Source organism: Ambystoma mexicanum, chromosome 1p (assembly GCF_040938575.1).
Source record: "Ambystoma mexicanum isolate Mex_15411 chromosome 1p, UKY_AmexF1_1, whole genome shotgun sequence".
Lineage (NCBI taxonomy): Eukaryota > Metazoa > Chordata > Amphibia > Caudata > Ambystomatidae > Ambystoma > Ambystoma mexicanum.
Window position 1 is genome coordinate 1,241,311,963 of NC_090921.1, and position 15,586 is coordinate 1,241,327,548.

A 15,586-nucleotide genomic window follows, 5' to 3' on the forward strand; every position below is an offset into this window, starting at 1 on the left:
CACGAGCGTGCATAGGTTGTTGGTCCTCTTCACGGAATTACCATTTTGGAGAAAATAACCCCTAAAATTCATTAATTACTTTAAAATGATTGGGTCTGGGAATCCATCCCGGTCTCTGATAGACAATTCGCTATTAAATGAACGAATAATGTGCAAACGAGGAAAGTGGCCTTTTGCGAATAGTTTTGCGAAGGACAACATTTTTGAAAAACAAGTCAGAAGTAGCAATACTTGTGGCCGGGTGAGGGGAGCATGAGTGTCCAGCAAGCAGAAAGGGAGCAGTGGAAGAGAAGGGGAAGGGATGGTACAGGGGCAGAAGATGCAGAAGCGAGGGATGCAAACTGATTGGATGGGGTCGCAGGCCTGCTGAGTTGATGAGCTGAAGAGAGTTAAGTACAGATTGAAGGGGGAACCAACATGGGAGGGATAGGCAGGAGTCATGCTTGCATGAGAAGGGAATAGGAGGTGGAGAGTGCCCCCCTGAAAGAGCCACAAGGACAAAGAGATAGGGGGTGGTGGGAGTAAAGAGGGAATCTGTATTCACCCCTGATTTAAGCTAGGAGACAAAACCATAACTCCTGCTATGGTATACATTGCAATACAGAACTGCACCATGCAGAGTCATAGGATGCGAGAAGAACAATATCCCGTTAACGTTTTCAACGGAGGTTGATTATTGGGTTGAATATCATCATTGAGTTTCAAATTAGAGACACTACCTTATTAGCACTTCTTCATTAAGAAGAATTTTCTTGAAAACCGCAGAAGGATTTTTGTTTTGAAATCTCTATTGGTTTCATATTGGTTTCCGCAAAGTAATATTGGGTCTATTGAAATCAATACACAGACTAAGAATACCAGCACATCCCTTACTAGCAAAAGAAAAAGAATGGAGTGCAAACACGTAAAAACGGTCAAAATATTGGAAAAATGGGCTGCGAGAGGGAATGCTTAATCCAATACCATGGAAGGATGCACACAGTCTGAGATCTGTAAGGCAAATACCTCATTAGTACAAGAAACACCCTCATGGGTGTCACATGAAAGAAACGGAATAGTCACAACAAATTGGCAACCGATTTGCCAAAATTATACTTAAGAAGTAGTGGTATTTACTATATATCCCAGTCCCATAAAGCACTCAAAATCACAGAATGGAAAATAGGACCAACTCCCATATATTTCATGTACTTTGTTTTTTTTTTAAATTGTCTTTATTATTTTCCATATATCAACATTGATCAAACATTGTAACAACTCCCCCCCCAACTTCCCCCCCCAGGGATACACGTGTTTTGATTCAGGGATTACATTATGCATTAAAAATGTCCGTGATCTTGATGTTGTGTGGGCACATTTGTTCCATAAAGTCTGACTGGAGATACTCTAGGACTCCTCCCCATTCCTTAGCAAACCTGTCCCTCGTTCCTTGGATTGTGTGAGTGACTTTTTCCATTGCCAGCTGCGCCCAGACTTTTTGAAGCCACGTAAAAATCAGAGGGGGTGTCTTTCTTTTTCCAATTCTGGGCTATTGTTGTCCATGCCGCAATGAGAAGTCCCATAAAGCTTCTCCATTGTGCTTTTTTGTATCTTCTTGCTGTGTCATCTCTTATTCCACACAACCAAACACCCTCTCTCAGTTGTCCTACATCTGGAAATATTTTACCCATTTCTCCCTTAACTTCTTCCCAAAACGGCACTATTCCTTTGCAGGCCCACCAGGTGTGTTTCCACGTCCCCACCTCTCCGCATTCCCTCCAGCATAGGTTTGATGTTTTTGGGCACATTGTGTTAAGTCTCTCTGAGGTGTAGTGCCACTGTGTCACAATTTTAATCCACATTTCTCTTATTTGTGCTGATCTGGTCGTTTTGGGGATCAGAGTCCAAAGGTCCTCGCACTGTTTTCTTGTCGGTTGCTCCCCCAGAGTTCTGCTCCATTTGATCATGTATGACCACTTAATTTCCTCATCCTGTGTATTTATGAAGGAATATAGAATCGATACCCATTTCTTTGCCCCTGAGTTGGTTGTAACGTATTTCTCAAACGGAGTGAGGGTTCTCGTTGCTGCCTTCGCTATGTCCGGGGATTTTAACCAGTGTTTGAGTTGTTCATGTCTATATTTATCCAGGGTGGAGAGTGATGAGAATGGGAGGCAGGATTCGTATGATCCAATTTCATTGTTGATAAACATTTCCCCAATTTTCGTTATTCCCGCCTCCTCCCAGCTTTCATATGCCCCCCGCTCCATCCCCGGTGGAAACTGCGGATTCCTACATATGGGGGTAAATGGGCCTAGCGTGGTGGTCATTACACCCTTTCGTGTTTGGATGTCCCACGCCTCCATCGTTGTTTTCATTATTTCGCTAATCCCCATGTTGGGGTGTCTGTGTTGTTTCTGTTTCCAGAGTAGTTCCACTAGCAGGGTTCTTGCCACTGCTCTGTCTTGTGCTGCCCAGATCGGTTGTGGATCGTCGCCCAGCCACTCCTGTAGCACTTTTAACTGGGCAGCTTGGTAGTATTTCTGGAAGTGAGGTAGCGCCAGCCCACCCTCCCTGGTAGGTGTGGTCAAGATAGCCCTGGCCAGTCTCAGCGTTTACCCCTTCCACACAAAGGTTGTGATTACCTTCGACAGTGTTTTAAAAAATGATCTGGGTACCCCTACCGGGAGGGCCTGAAAGTAGTATAGTATCTTTGGGAGGATGGTCATCTTTACTGCTTGAATCCTGCCCCACCAAGAGATCAAAAGGGGCTTCCATCTTTCCAAATCTCTACGGACCCTTGTAAGAATCTGCGGTTAGTTTTTACCATAGAGCTGCTCCACCCAGTATGTTAGTGTTATTCGCAGGGATTTAATGCCTTCCGCAGCTATCTTGAGGTTAAGTGCTTTTGCTTCTCTTTCTATCTCCCCCCTGTCTCCCGCCAGAATTAGGATTTCCGATTTGTTCCTATTAATTTTTAGACCTGAGAGGACCCCGAAGTCTTCCAGTTCCCCAACCGCTGCCGCCAATGTTCGGCCCGGCTCCTCTAGTGCTAACAACATATCATCCGCATATGCGGTTACTTTGTGTTGAATGCCTGCCATGTCTATCCCTTTAATATGTGTGGCATCTCTTAATTTCATTAGTAGGGGTTCTAGAAAGATAGCGTATAATAACGGGGAGAGCGGACATCCCCGTTTGTTCCACGGGATATAAATACCTTTTCAGTAACCTCCCCATTGATGGCCACTCTGCAAGTTGGGGCGTTATAGTTCGCTTTTATTCTTGCAATAAAGTGCTCCCCAAATCCCATGAATTGCAGGGTCTTAAATAGCATGGACCATTCAACCCGGTTGAAGGCTTTCTCTGCATCTACTGCAAGTAGAATAACCGGGGTTTGCTTTATGCCTATTTTTTCCACCAAGTCGATGATCCTTCTAAGGCTGTCGTGGGTTTGTCTTCCTGGGATAAAGCCTGATTGATCTAGATGTATTATCTTTGGGAGAAAAGGGGAAAGTCTTGCTGCTAATATCTTAGTGTATATTTTGGCGTCAATATTTATTAGGGAAATTGGTCTATATGAAGCTGGGTATGAAGGGTCCTTCCCTGATTTGTGAAATACTAGGACCTTCGCTTCGTTCATTGTGGGGGTCACGTTACCACAATCTTTAAATGAGTTTAGGAGCCTGGTTAGGACCGGGATTAGCAGATCCGCATATTTCTTATAAAATGGGGCCGTGTAGCCATCCGGACCTGGAGCTTTATTTAATGGGAGATCATGTATTGCTTTTTTAACTTCCTCTTCCTTAATAGGGTCCTCTAAGGCCTGCCTGTCTACTTCTGAGATTTGCGGGAAGGTGAGGGTTTTCAGAAAAGTGTCTTGTGCGTCTACCTCCGGGTGGTCAGTGGAGTAAAGTTTTTGGTAGTATTCTCTGAACACTTCCCCTATGTCTTGTGTATGCGTGATATGTTCCCCTTTCGTGTCTCTGATTTATCGTAATGTCTTTCTGTTTTGCGCGAAGTTGTCTCGCTAGTAGCCTATCTGCCTTGTTTGCTTTTATGTAATATCTTTGTCTTAGGTACAGCAGACTCCTTTCCGCTCCTTTTGTGCGTAGCAACTCTAGTTGACCCTGAGTGTGTCTAAGCATCTTCTTTAGTGCTCTAGTGGGTTGTGTCACGATTTGCCCTTGTAGTTCTGTTATGGACCTTTCCAGTTTCTTTTCCCACATATACCTCTGTTTCTCCTTCGTGATTTTCAGTGCCATTATCTTCCCACGAATCACTGCTTTAAACGCCTCCCTCCCAGACTGTGCTCATAGATACTTCCCCCGTGTCATTTTGCGTGAAGTATTCTTCTATCATTTCCCTTATGGATTCCCCTGTAACCGAGTCTTGGATTATGTCCTCCGGTAACCTGCACCTCCATAGACCATTAGATTTCCCCGGAAGTTTCAGATCGAGCCACAGGGGTGCATGGTCTGATAGTGCAATTGCCCCATTTCCAACCCCTGGATCTTGCCGATGAGCCCCACTGATGCCCAAAAGTAGTCAATTCTTGACATGGAGTTATGCACATGTGAAAAGTATGTAAACCCTCTTTGCTCCCCCTTCAGTTCCCTCCACACATCATTTAGGGCTAATTGATCCATTTGTTGCTTGAGGCGTTTTGACGGTGCCCCGTGGCCATGTACACTCCCCGTGCTTCTGTCCAGTTGTGGGTCCCAGGCCATATTCAGGTTTCCCCCCAAAATCACCTCCCCCCCTTGCGAAGGTTTCTAGTTTTCCCAGGGTGTCTCTCAGAAAGCCATCCTGCCCCACATTGGGCGCGTATACTGACGCTAGAGTGATCCGCTGCCCTTCCAACACCACGTTGGCGAACGCATACCTTCCCTCCTTATCTGTGATGGCATCCTCCAGCATGGCGTCCCTTCCATCCCTCACTGCTATCTGGACCCCCAATCTTTTTTCTGTTGTATTCGCCTGGGCCCAAATTTTAAATCCCCTTACACGGGTTTTCTGTTTGTCCTTTGCTCTGATATGAGTTTCTTGGAGAAGCAGGAGGTCCGCACCTTCCCTTTTGAGTAGTTTCTCCAGCTTCACCCTTTTTGTGGGATGATTCATCCCCCTAATATTATATGTTACAATGCGGACCTTCCCCATTTAGTAAGGCACATGTTCATTGTACTTTGTGGCCACTTCTTTTCTGCTGCTCTAGTTTTTGTGTCCCCGTCCCCATTTCCCTTCCCACAGAACTCACCCCCCCAACCAATAACCAAAAACCAAACAAGTAGCCCCCGAGCAGGGCGAGGGTTCCTACTGATGCCAAGGCGTTGCATCCACTGTCAGGAATGGCACTCTGTCAAGAGTGGCACAGGGTACCCAGGTAGGTTTTGGGTGGCTGTGCTGAAGTAAGGTAGCAGATAAGCACACACAGCAGGAAGTTCAACAAGAAAGAAGAGTAGGAAACTGTAGCTGTGAGCCAAAAGGGGCAAAAGATACAATAGGTACAAACAAACTGGATTTCCTCTTGGGGTGTATGCTGAAATGGGAAAGAGTGTTCCACGAACCTTAGGAAACTCCAGCCTTCTGCACATATTGCTATAACAGAGGCCCACGCTGTATGCTCATGGCTGGGAACAACAGCACTGGGTGTCTGTAACACTGAAAACGGGACAAGGGAAGGGGCAGAGGTTGCCTGCCGGAAACCAACAGGCAAGCTCTGTACAAAGGGATTACATAAGACACATGAGAAGACAAGAACAGATATATCCAGCGAAAAGGAAGTCAATGAGCAATCTAGCAGAAGGAAATGAAGGAAAGGCAGTTAGACTGAAGTAGATAACCTAAGGTGGAGTACAGAGGACTCAAGGAAGAGAACAAGGGAGCAGCAGTCAGGAAAACAGAAGGGCTGCAAAGTAGGAAGCAGGTCTGCAGTCAAGAGTGGCACTAGGTGCAGGCAAACTGTAGTGGACTGCGGAGGACTGTAGTAGGCTGCAAGGCAGGGAGTCCAGAAGAACAGGACAGAGAGAGATTAGTAGTAGGCGACAGACAGAGAGCCCAAAAGAATAGGGCCGTGAGGTAGGGAGCCCAGCGGAGCAGGGCCGTAGGTAGCTAAGTGTAAAACAGGCTGTAAGGCAGAGGAGTGTAGCAAGCCGCAAGGCAGAGAGCCCAGAGGACAAGGGCTGTAGGCAGCGGAGGGAGACAGGCTGCAAGGAAGGTGCCCAGAGGACACGGGCTGTAGGCAGCGGAGGGAGCAGGCTGCAAGGAAGGAGCCTAGAGGACAAGGGCTGTAGGCAGCGAAGTGGTGCAGGCTTCAAGGTAGGGAGCCCAGAGGACAAGGGCTTGGAGACAGCAGAGGGTTGCAAGCTGCAAGGTAGGGAGCCCAGAGGACAATGGCTGTAGGCAGCCGGAGTGAGGCAGGCTGTAGGCAGGGAGCCCAGAGGACAAGGACTGTAGGCAGCCGGAGTGAGGCAGGCTGCAGGGCAGGGAGCCCAGAGAACAATGACTGTAGGCAGCCGGAGTGAGGCAGGCTGTAGGGCTGGGAGCCCAGGGGACAAGGACTGTAGGCAGCTGGAGTGAGGCAGGCTGCAGGGCTGGGAGCCCAGAGGACAAGGACTGTAGGCAGCCGGAGTGAGGCAGGCTGCAGAGCAGGAAGCCCAGAGGACAAGGGCTGTAGGTAGAAGGCAGCGGAGCGAGATCGGCTGCAAGGCAGGGAGCCCGGAAAGGGCACTGGATCAAAACAGGATAATGCAGCAACAGGAACAGCATACAATGTAGCGGGTCAAGGCAAACAGGAGCGGGGAGATCTCAAGATGCAAGACACTGCTCCTGCAGGCAGCTGCTTATATACAGCCCTGCCCTGTTCTGAGGCAGGCTTATTGACAGCACCTGTAGCAGCACACCTGAAGACAATCTGCCTCCTCCGTCTCTGGTCCTGAGCAGGTGGAAGCAGCACTGGCCGCTAGGGCTTTGGGGATTGTGGTCCCAATAACGATGAATGAGAATAGCCAGGAATTGAGGACTGCAGCTAGGTGCATTATGGTAAATGTAGTTAATTGAATAAAATAAGAAAGAACCAAAGTTGAGCAAATGGAAATAAAAGACCAAGGCGTGAAAAGGAGTTGTCAAGGAGTATTAGGAGGATAAATGAGTACCAAGTAGTCCATGATGGTTGCCAATGCGTGCGCCAGCGGTGCGGGCATGACATCCACAGCTCCCTGCCCTCCATCCTCTCAGGGGGAATTTTTGTGGGGGATCCTAAACCCCACATTACCATCTGTCCTTACCGGATTCCCAGCCGATGGGTCCCTCCCGGGCCGCTGTTTCTGCCTCTAATGCAGCGGTTCTCGTTCTCACCGTGCCCCTTCACTGGTGCCTTGTGTGGCTGCCGCCAGGGTGCCCACGGCGTTCCTTTTCTCTTTCTCCGATTATAGCAGCTTCCTACGGCCTTCTCTTCCCGTGTTTGGCCTTTTTTGTTTGATCGTTTCCCAGCCTTTTGGTTTTCTCCTTTGCTCCCTACTAGAGGTTTCTTGATCCGCTTCCTCCCCGTCGTCTTGGAGCCCCATTATGTTGATGCCCTCTTCCCATGTGGTCGCTCTTCTCTGTTTCCCCTCCCATGTGAAGGTCAGCCCAAAAGGGAAGGTCCACTTATATCGAATTTCTTTAGCCACCAGTGTCTTGACCAGTGGGGCCATCGCTCTTCTTTTTTGCAATGTGACCAGGCCCAGGTCTTGGTAGAGTTGAATTTCTTGTCCGTTCATTCTGATGTGAGCCATTACTCTGGCCTTCCTCAGTATATGCTCTTTTTGTGGGTATGAGGAGAGCGCCAACAGAACGTCCCGTGGTCTTTCCCCTGGTGCTCCAGATCTTTTTGGTCCGACCCGGTGGACCCTGTCCACTCCGATTGTATTGGTCTCAGATGCATCTAGAATATCTCCTAACACCTCCTTCACAGCTGTCATAAGGTCTTTGTCCAGTACTGTTTCCGCCATGTTTTTGATGCGAATGTTAGATCGTCTGGAGCGGTTCTCCAAATCCTCACATTGTATCTCCAGGTTATGGGTGAGTCTCACCAAGTGTTCCTGAGTTTCGCTAGCCTGTTGCATTTCCTCCTCTACCCCCTGGACCGTTCTTTCCAATATGTCTGTTCTCTCCTCCAGTTTAGCCACGTCGACCCTGAGCTCCTGAACCGCCTGTTTCATGTTGTTTTTCATCGTCGTGAACTGCTCCTGTACTGAAGACATGAATTTTTCTTGCAGATCCTGGAACCATGATTGCATGTCATCCCTAGAGGGTGGATGATGGAGGTTTGTCTGTGACATGCTTCGCCTTGTTGGTTGTCCTGGGGCTTCCCTTTAGCTTGCGACGTAATGTCCGTTGACCACAATTGTAGGATGTTTGAGTCTTGCCTTGAGGACTGCGGAGTCTGTTGAGAAGCGTTATTTTTGCTTTTTGCCCTTGACATGTTCTGTTTGATTTCCTGGGGTGTGCTTGGGCTCTGTTTTGCCCCTGTGAGCTGAGGGATGTGCCCCCTGGGGTTCTCTTGGAGCCGTCATCTTGGATCACCCAGAGTCGCACCCGTTCGTAGAGTCTGTGGCGGTTAGGGCCTACTTGGGTGGGCCCTTTCCTATTTGAATGAGTTTCCCTTCCAGGTCCAGGTTTCCTATCTAGGCAGCGGGGGCACCCCGCACAGGTCACGTCTTTCTGGTGGGCTCTCCCTTCTCCCGATTGTGGTGTCCACTCTGCCCTCTGGTTGTGTCCCCTTGGGCGCCTTTACTGCAGCCGGTGGGCTCCTCCTCTTGCCCCGCTACAGATTACCGTCTCTGTGCCCCTTCCGTATGGGATATATATTGTTCCGGTTGTGGAATAAGGGGAAGCCAGGGGAGATCATTTGATTCAGGCCCTGTTTCCCCTCAGGTGCTCCACTCCGCTCCCCTCAAGGGGGCTATTTCAAGCCGGGTGTTCGTCTCTCCGACATTGCTGCAATCGTTGGTGCCCTCACAATGCGGGAGCCGCCCGCCAACCTTCGGCGCCAGGTGCGCACTTCCCTCGGTGAGAGCGTGGGCGTTCGCGGCCCCACGTTCCTTGGGCTTCTCATGTATTACGCCACCATTCGCTGTACAGGGGGCCCAGCACCCCGAGTGTCCAGGCACCGGGCGTCTTCGATGGGGGGTGGGAGAAGGCCCGGTACACCCGCTCCACTGCCTTCAGTCTTAGCCGCTTATGATCCGATTCCTTTGGGTAGAGATGCCTTGACGGAGCGCCGGGGGGGTGGGAATTCACCCCTGTCACTGCGACTCCTTTTTCCTCGCCTTCTGTACGTGGCGTGCCCGACTGATCCGCTCCGGTGTAGTTGCCGGCATGGCGGCAGGGTTCTCCCGATGGGGGAGGGGCGGTCGCTGCTGCTCTCGCTTCCTCGGCGTTCACAGCGCCCCACTGGTCGTACTGCCAGACCGGAGACCTCATGAGGCGTGGGGGGGCGATCCGCTCACCGACCACGCGTGTTCTGCTGCAAAAATGTGCTTATTTCGGCAGCCTGGGGAGAGCGCGGCTTAGACGCGGCTCGTCACCCCGGCGGCCATCTTGGAAATCATTTCATGTACTTTTAATACTGATTTTCTACAAAAGCATTTCAGTATTGATCAAATGTCACAACGTGATTTGTGATGTATTATTTCCTTCATCAAGTGATCAGAAATCGAAACCCAACAAAATCATTTTAAATGTGCCCAAACTCCTTTCATTACAACTCACCTCCCGTCAACTGCAATCTCAGGCCGCTTGCTCCCTCCCGTTTGCACAGGTTCTAAACTTCCAAGTCCACTCGCTGATCAAAAATCAATATTTTGGTCAAGTTCAGTCTCTCCTCCAGCGTTGCTCTAGGGGAAGCAACTGATGTGTGATCAAAATTACCAAGACGTTGTGCTTAGTAGCTCTTTGATTGGCGGTCCATTTGAACGATGTCAGCTAAAGAAGTTGGAATGCAAGTGGTTTATATGATTTCAGATTGCAAGTCCTTGATTATCGGTGCTGGACCAAGGTTGCGAGGGTGATGTATGGAACAATATCTTAATATACAGCGCCCGCACTCAATGGCCAAGTCATTGTTCAATTGAGGTGCTGATTTTGGAAAGACAACCTCCAGCCTAGGCATGAAAAATCCTAGAACATAGCAGGGTTTACTCATGTTTATATGCACAACTTCCACAGAGCACTCAAATCCCAGACTCATAACCTTGCTCATCTATATAGTTCATGCATTTCTAATGTTGAATTTCACCAGTTCTGTTTTTATATTGATCACATGTCACAACATGTTTCAGGATTCATTATTCCCTTCATGAAGTGATCGGAAATCAAAAAACAAATGTAACAGTCCCACAAACAGCACCACAATTGTGCACTTAATTGACCATTGCGTGCAGATGATGCATTTTTATGTCAGTGCTGCTCGGAGAATTGCATGTCACACCTGATGCAGTCCAAGACTGCACCCAAGGATAAATGCACAACCAAGCTGTGCTTGCTTTCTCTTCCAACATGGCTGAACTAGTAGGCATTCTGCCCCATTGCCTAACTAAGGTGAGGATGTAACACCTCTACAGGAAGAGATGGTCATTTCTTGACCTGCCTGAGAATGAGATCTACATGACGTGCCCCACCGCCGACATGTTGATAGAAACACAGACTGTCAGGGATATTTTCCAAAGGTCCTCTGTTAAGGGCATGGGAAGACCGAAAATTGTAGTGTATGTGTGCAGGCCGATGTCGTTATCCCTAGCTCTCAAAGTGGTAGCAGGCGGAGCAGTCAATTTTCAATTTTCGGAGGGGCGAGAGGTGGTAGTAAAGTGCAGCGCAATAAAAGAATGTCCACACAATATATGGCTGAAAAATATTTAAATACGTAAAGTTGTGCATTAAGTAATATTTACAATATAGTTAAGTACTTTATAGTTAGAAAGGGACACAGGCAATAATCTATGCCAGTATTCAACAACATTTTGGAATTGGTAATACCTTTAGATATTTTGATAACGTTTATGTTAGTATAGTAAGTTTGTCCATATGAAGTAAAGGGACAAATGGGGTAACGTATTACAGGATTGTAGGAAATCAATCATTGGGCTTGCGATGAGGAACAATACCACATAGGAGATTCACTTCAAGGTTAAATGACGACATGCCCTTGGAAAGATGTTATGGATGTTGCAGTCAAGGGGCCTCAGAGGAAGAGTGCAGACAAAGCCTACAGGGACAGGAGAGCAGGAGAGCAGGACCAGTGTCAGATTACGGGTCACAGAACCCCCAAAATGTGGCAGAGGCTTCTCAAAGGTTTTGGTCACAGTGCTGATTCCAGGTTCTGTAAGTAGAGCCCCTGGTGAAAGATTAGCAAGTGAAATTATACTGACCGTGTTGAAGGGCTCCCAGGAGAAGACCCACAAATCAGTGGGCATGACAACATCAGCAGCAAGGAACCGCAATCGTGACCCTTTCAATTAGGTTATTTAGTCATAAGATTCTCTGGTCAGGAGTATGGATGGAGGATGGGGCAGTTGAGGTTGGTTTTGTCTTGAGTTGACTGTCAGTATGGATGTGCTATGTTGCAGTGTCTTATCAACTGGTCATCCATGTATGCTGGTAAAATGTTGATGTCTGTAAGTGAATGGCAGCTCAGCAGAATGCTTGATGATGCATGTAGTGTTCCATGAATGGCAGTTAGGAAAGAGTGAAATTATTGGATGTGTGATGGTGTGTTCCCTGTCTACATATTATGCTGCAATTACATGGAAACTGTAACATATGTAATTGTAATTGTTTATTTGTAAAGCGCTGATAAACAAGTGAAGTGCTTCAAAGAGCTTCAAGGCGGAATGGGAACAAGGGACTACAGAGAAGTTTCCGAATGATTAACAGAAAATTACTAGCATACGAAGCTTGGCAGCATTGCTACTAGTGCAGGGGCATGACAAAACGTGAGGTAATAAAGAGGGGAGGAGAAGGAGAAGAACATACAGAAACAAACAACTACCGCACTAGGCCTGGCAAACTAGGCCTATTGAATTCTGGTAGTGCAAGTGCTGAGACAGGAAGTGAAAGTGAGGGTGAGGGCGACAAGTTCACCCAGTCCAGCAGAGCCCTGGGTTAAGTGCTTGGAGGTCACCCTTCTCATGGAACAAATTCCAAAAGTGCAGTAGTGCTGAGCAGAGTGCAGCGGCACGGAGGCAAGTGCAAGAACTGGCAGAGGAGCGTTTGACCTGTGAGGCTCTGGAGATGCATCAGGCGACCAGTCAGCAAAACAGAGTGGAGTTTAGGGAAGAGAAGAAGGAGGGAAGTAGATGAGAAAAGAGAGGAGGATAGCAATGTAGAGAAAGAGGAAGAAAAGAGGAAGGTCTTGAGGAGTTTTTGGAACTTAAGGAGATCAGGCTCAAGACGGAGAGAGGCAGGGTGGTAAGAATAAAGATCATACTGTCTATGTCCGCCATAATCTGTGCCTGCTGGGAGATGAATCTTCATTTTAACAAGGTTTCATCTGGTCAGAGACAGCCGCATGTTCCAGCTTGATAAGTCCTGAAGTCGCACCTCAGGACAGCTTCAGCCACAATACCCACTCTCCAGAAGCACACCAGAGCTCCTCTTCTGGTCTAGTGATGCGCAAGGTCTGGGGCAGGCTGCAGAGCAGGAGGATCCAGTTACCCCAATCAGATCAGACAAGTGGAAGGCTGAAACAGATCCAAGTCATTTGGGCAGAGGCAGAGCTTCAACCACCTGGGGAACAGAAGTTAGCACCAGAGCTTCAAGTGGGGAACACAGTCAGTGCCTTCTTCTTGCAACTACACAAAGGTCTTTCCAGACAGTCATCTAGTGAATGGACTCAGGCACTCAGGAAATAGACAATCAGACATTTCCTAAAATGGCCCCAGTTCTTTAATAACATCTCATGTACACTACAAACATTTGGCAGCTTTCCAGTCAGGGAAGTCTCACTACTGTTCTGCAGACACACACCTAAAGATGTAGTTTATGGAGGCTGGCAGATCATTATCCAGTTCAAAATGGATGTATGTAAAATGTCCAAAATCACCTACTCTGCAAAACACACTATTCAATAATACAACAGTAGTTCAAGTTGTTTCTTCACTTGTGAGAAAAACTCTCTAGCCATTTGAAGAATGTAAACATTAACACAACTACCATAACAAAAATAATACTTGTACTCTCGCCATGGCCTAACTATATTCCCACATAAACGTTCCTGTACGAAACTGGCCACGTGGTGCACACTCCCATGGGTGTTTGTCTGACCTTTAACACTGCCCACAAATTCCTCACACTCTCTCAGTAACCTCTTAGGGTTCTATGTCTTATTTTCACTTTTTGTAGGTCGTCTAACAAAAAGACGATTTTTTTTGGCCGATTTTAGGTGGCCTACTGGAAGCGAAAACAAACAACGTTGTTTGGACCCCACCCTCTCTGGTGGGATTTGCTCGAAATTGGGGCCCCCGCTGCCTGCCTCCCCACCCAATACTCTCCCTAACCAAAACACACACAGACACACAACACACACACAAACGCACACATACACTTACCAGTTCTCCCCCGACGGCACTTCCAGGTCCTGGTGCGCCTGTCAGCCCCTGTGGCACTTGTGTGCGGCAGGGGCGTGAGTTTGATTTAGAAAGACCACTCTATGCAGTCACCGAGCGATCTTTCTAAATCGATCTTTTTTTTAATTGTTTTTTTCAAATCGATTTTTTAACTTAAGACCACCCCTCAGTATCATAATCCATTTTTGATATGGAGCAATCGTTTCTTACCAATGTGTTGGTCTTCTTTGTGCCTTAATAGCCCTCATGAACCAACCTTAAAATCTTTTTTCTTACGGGTTCTGTCAATACTAATCTATGGGGCCTCACTTATTCGTGAGCCTCAGTTGCTAAATTATCTCTGATTTCTTAACGTTCTTTGTACTCCTCATTCAACTTACTCTTGTCCATGCTGTTACCTATGAAGTCCAACACTGCATGATACACAGTGGGCCTCATTACGGGTATGGCGGTAAGGCAACAATGGCGCCGGCATCGCTAGCGGCACTGTTGTTACCATACCACCCTACTATGAGTTCTGCTCGCGGGTGCCCTTACAGCCACCAGGTTTTACCGGGTGGCCGTACCGGCACCCGCGAGCAGAACTTGATGGTAGCAACAGTACCATTAATAACAATACCGTTGCTACCACCCTCCCCATTCCCATTGAGCCCTATGGCGCTCAAATGGGAATGGGGATTAATTTTTACCGGCGCCCAGAAAAGGGTAATTACCGGGTCCGCCAAGGTCATAAAGGTCTGGTAATTGCCCTTTTCTGGACAGCGGATAAAAATCAATACCGGCGGCAGCCGTGCCTTTACTACAGGCACGGCTACCGTCATACTCGTAATGACCTGCTTCATTACATTCCTGATCCCTTACATACTTGGTCACCTGAAAAACGTCCTCAGTGTCTTCTTTATCAGTGTGTGTCTCTTTCGCTGGTCTGCAAAGTGAAGCGTGAGGCAAAAGTATTCTCCCTCGGCTTATGCTACTTCAAAACGATAGATCACCTGGGGCCATCACCTGGGTGATTCAGATCCATCATTACCCCCTTTTCCTTCTCCAATGATCTATGAGCGGGGGGGGAGGGGAGTCTCTGGGTGATTGCAGGAGGGGACAACGGTTCTGTGTATGGCCATGACTAGGTGTGCATCTGCTCTGCAGTTCATGTGTATGTGCCCTTTCAGCGGGATATAAGACTGTGTGTGCAAAGGCAAGATTAAGTGCTTAGCAAACCTTCTGAGTTTAAAACTATGCCCTCATGTGGGAACCCCTCATGTACTTGTTCAGTGTCTCGTAGGGTCCAAGAGGTCCTCACTGGAGACTGACTTCTGTGGCATTACAGGGGAGTCTGGGTAATGTAGTCCCTAGGTTTGTTCATTCTTCAAAGCCTTCAGGTAATAATCTACATGGCCCCCTGTCTCCTGCTAGTCATTCCAAATACCCCTAAGGGATGAGGGCCAAGGTTGCCACCAGTAAACAAAGGGGATAGACCTTGGTGAGTCTAGCACTTGGGGAGTTCTTCAGGAGGGTGTTAGGAGCAGTTAGGAGCAGGTGAGGGCATGGAAGAAGTGGAAGTTTGCACCAAGGAAGGAATCGTGAATAATACGTGTTACCTTGCCATGGGTCTTGACACCCATTTTTCCCTTTCCTGAGAACACATCCTGAAATGGTTTGTGACCCATCCTCACAATAAAGTCTTTACCCATAGATACATTGTGAAGTAATTGATTTCCCAGGCACAGTCTAAGACTGGTTTTCAAATAAACACCACCGCTCCCCTGCACCCTAAGCACCATGGGATCAAAAACGAGGGGTTTCTTATGTCCCTCTTGTACTGGGCAGAGATCTGCACCCAGTCCTGACTAACTGTCATCAGATTATAGTACGATACCACAATTATTTTGAAATCTAACAGTTTCATAACCTCTTCTTTTATATTTCATACTCAGACTATTCAAAAGTTGCATTTTTCTTCATCAGTATTGAGAACAACTCGGTGTCAAGCCCTTTCCTTTCTC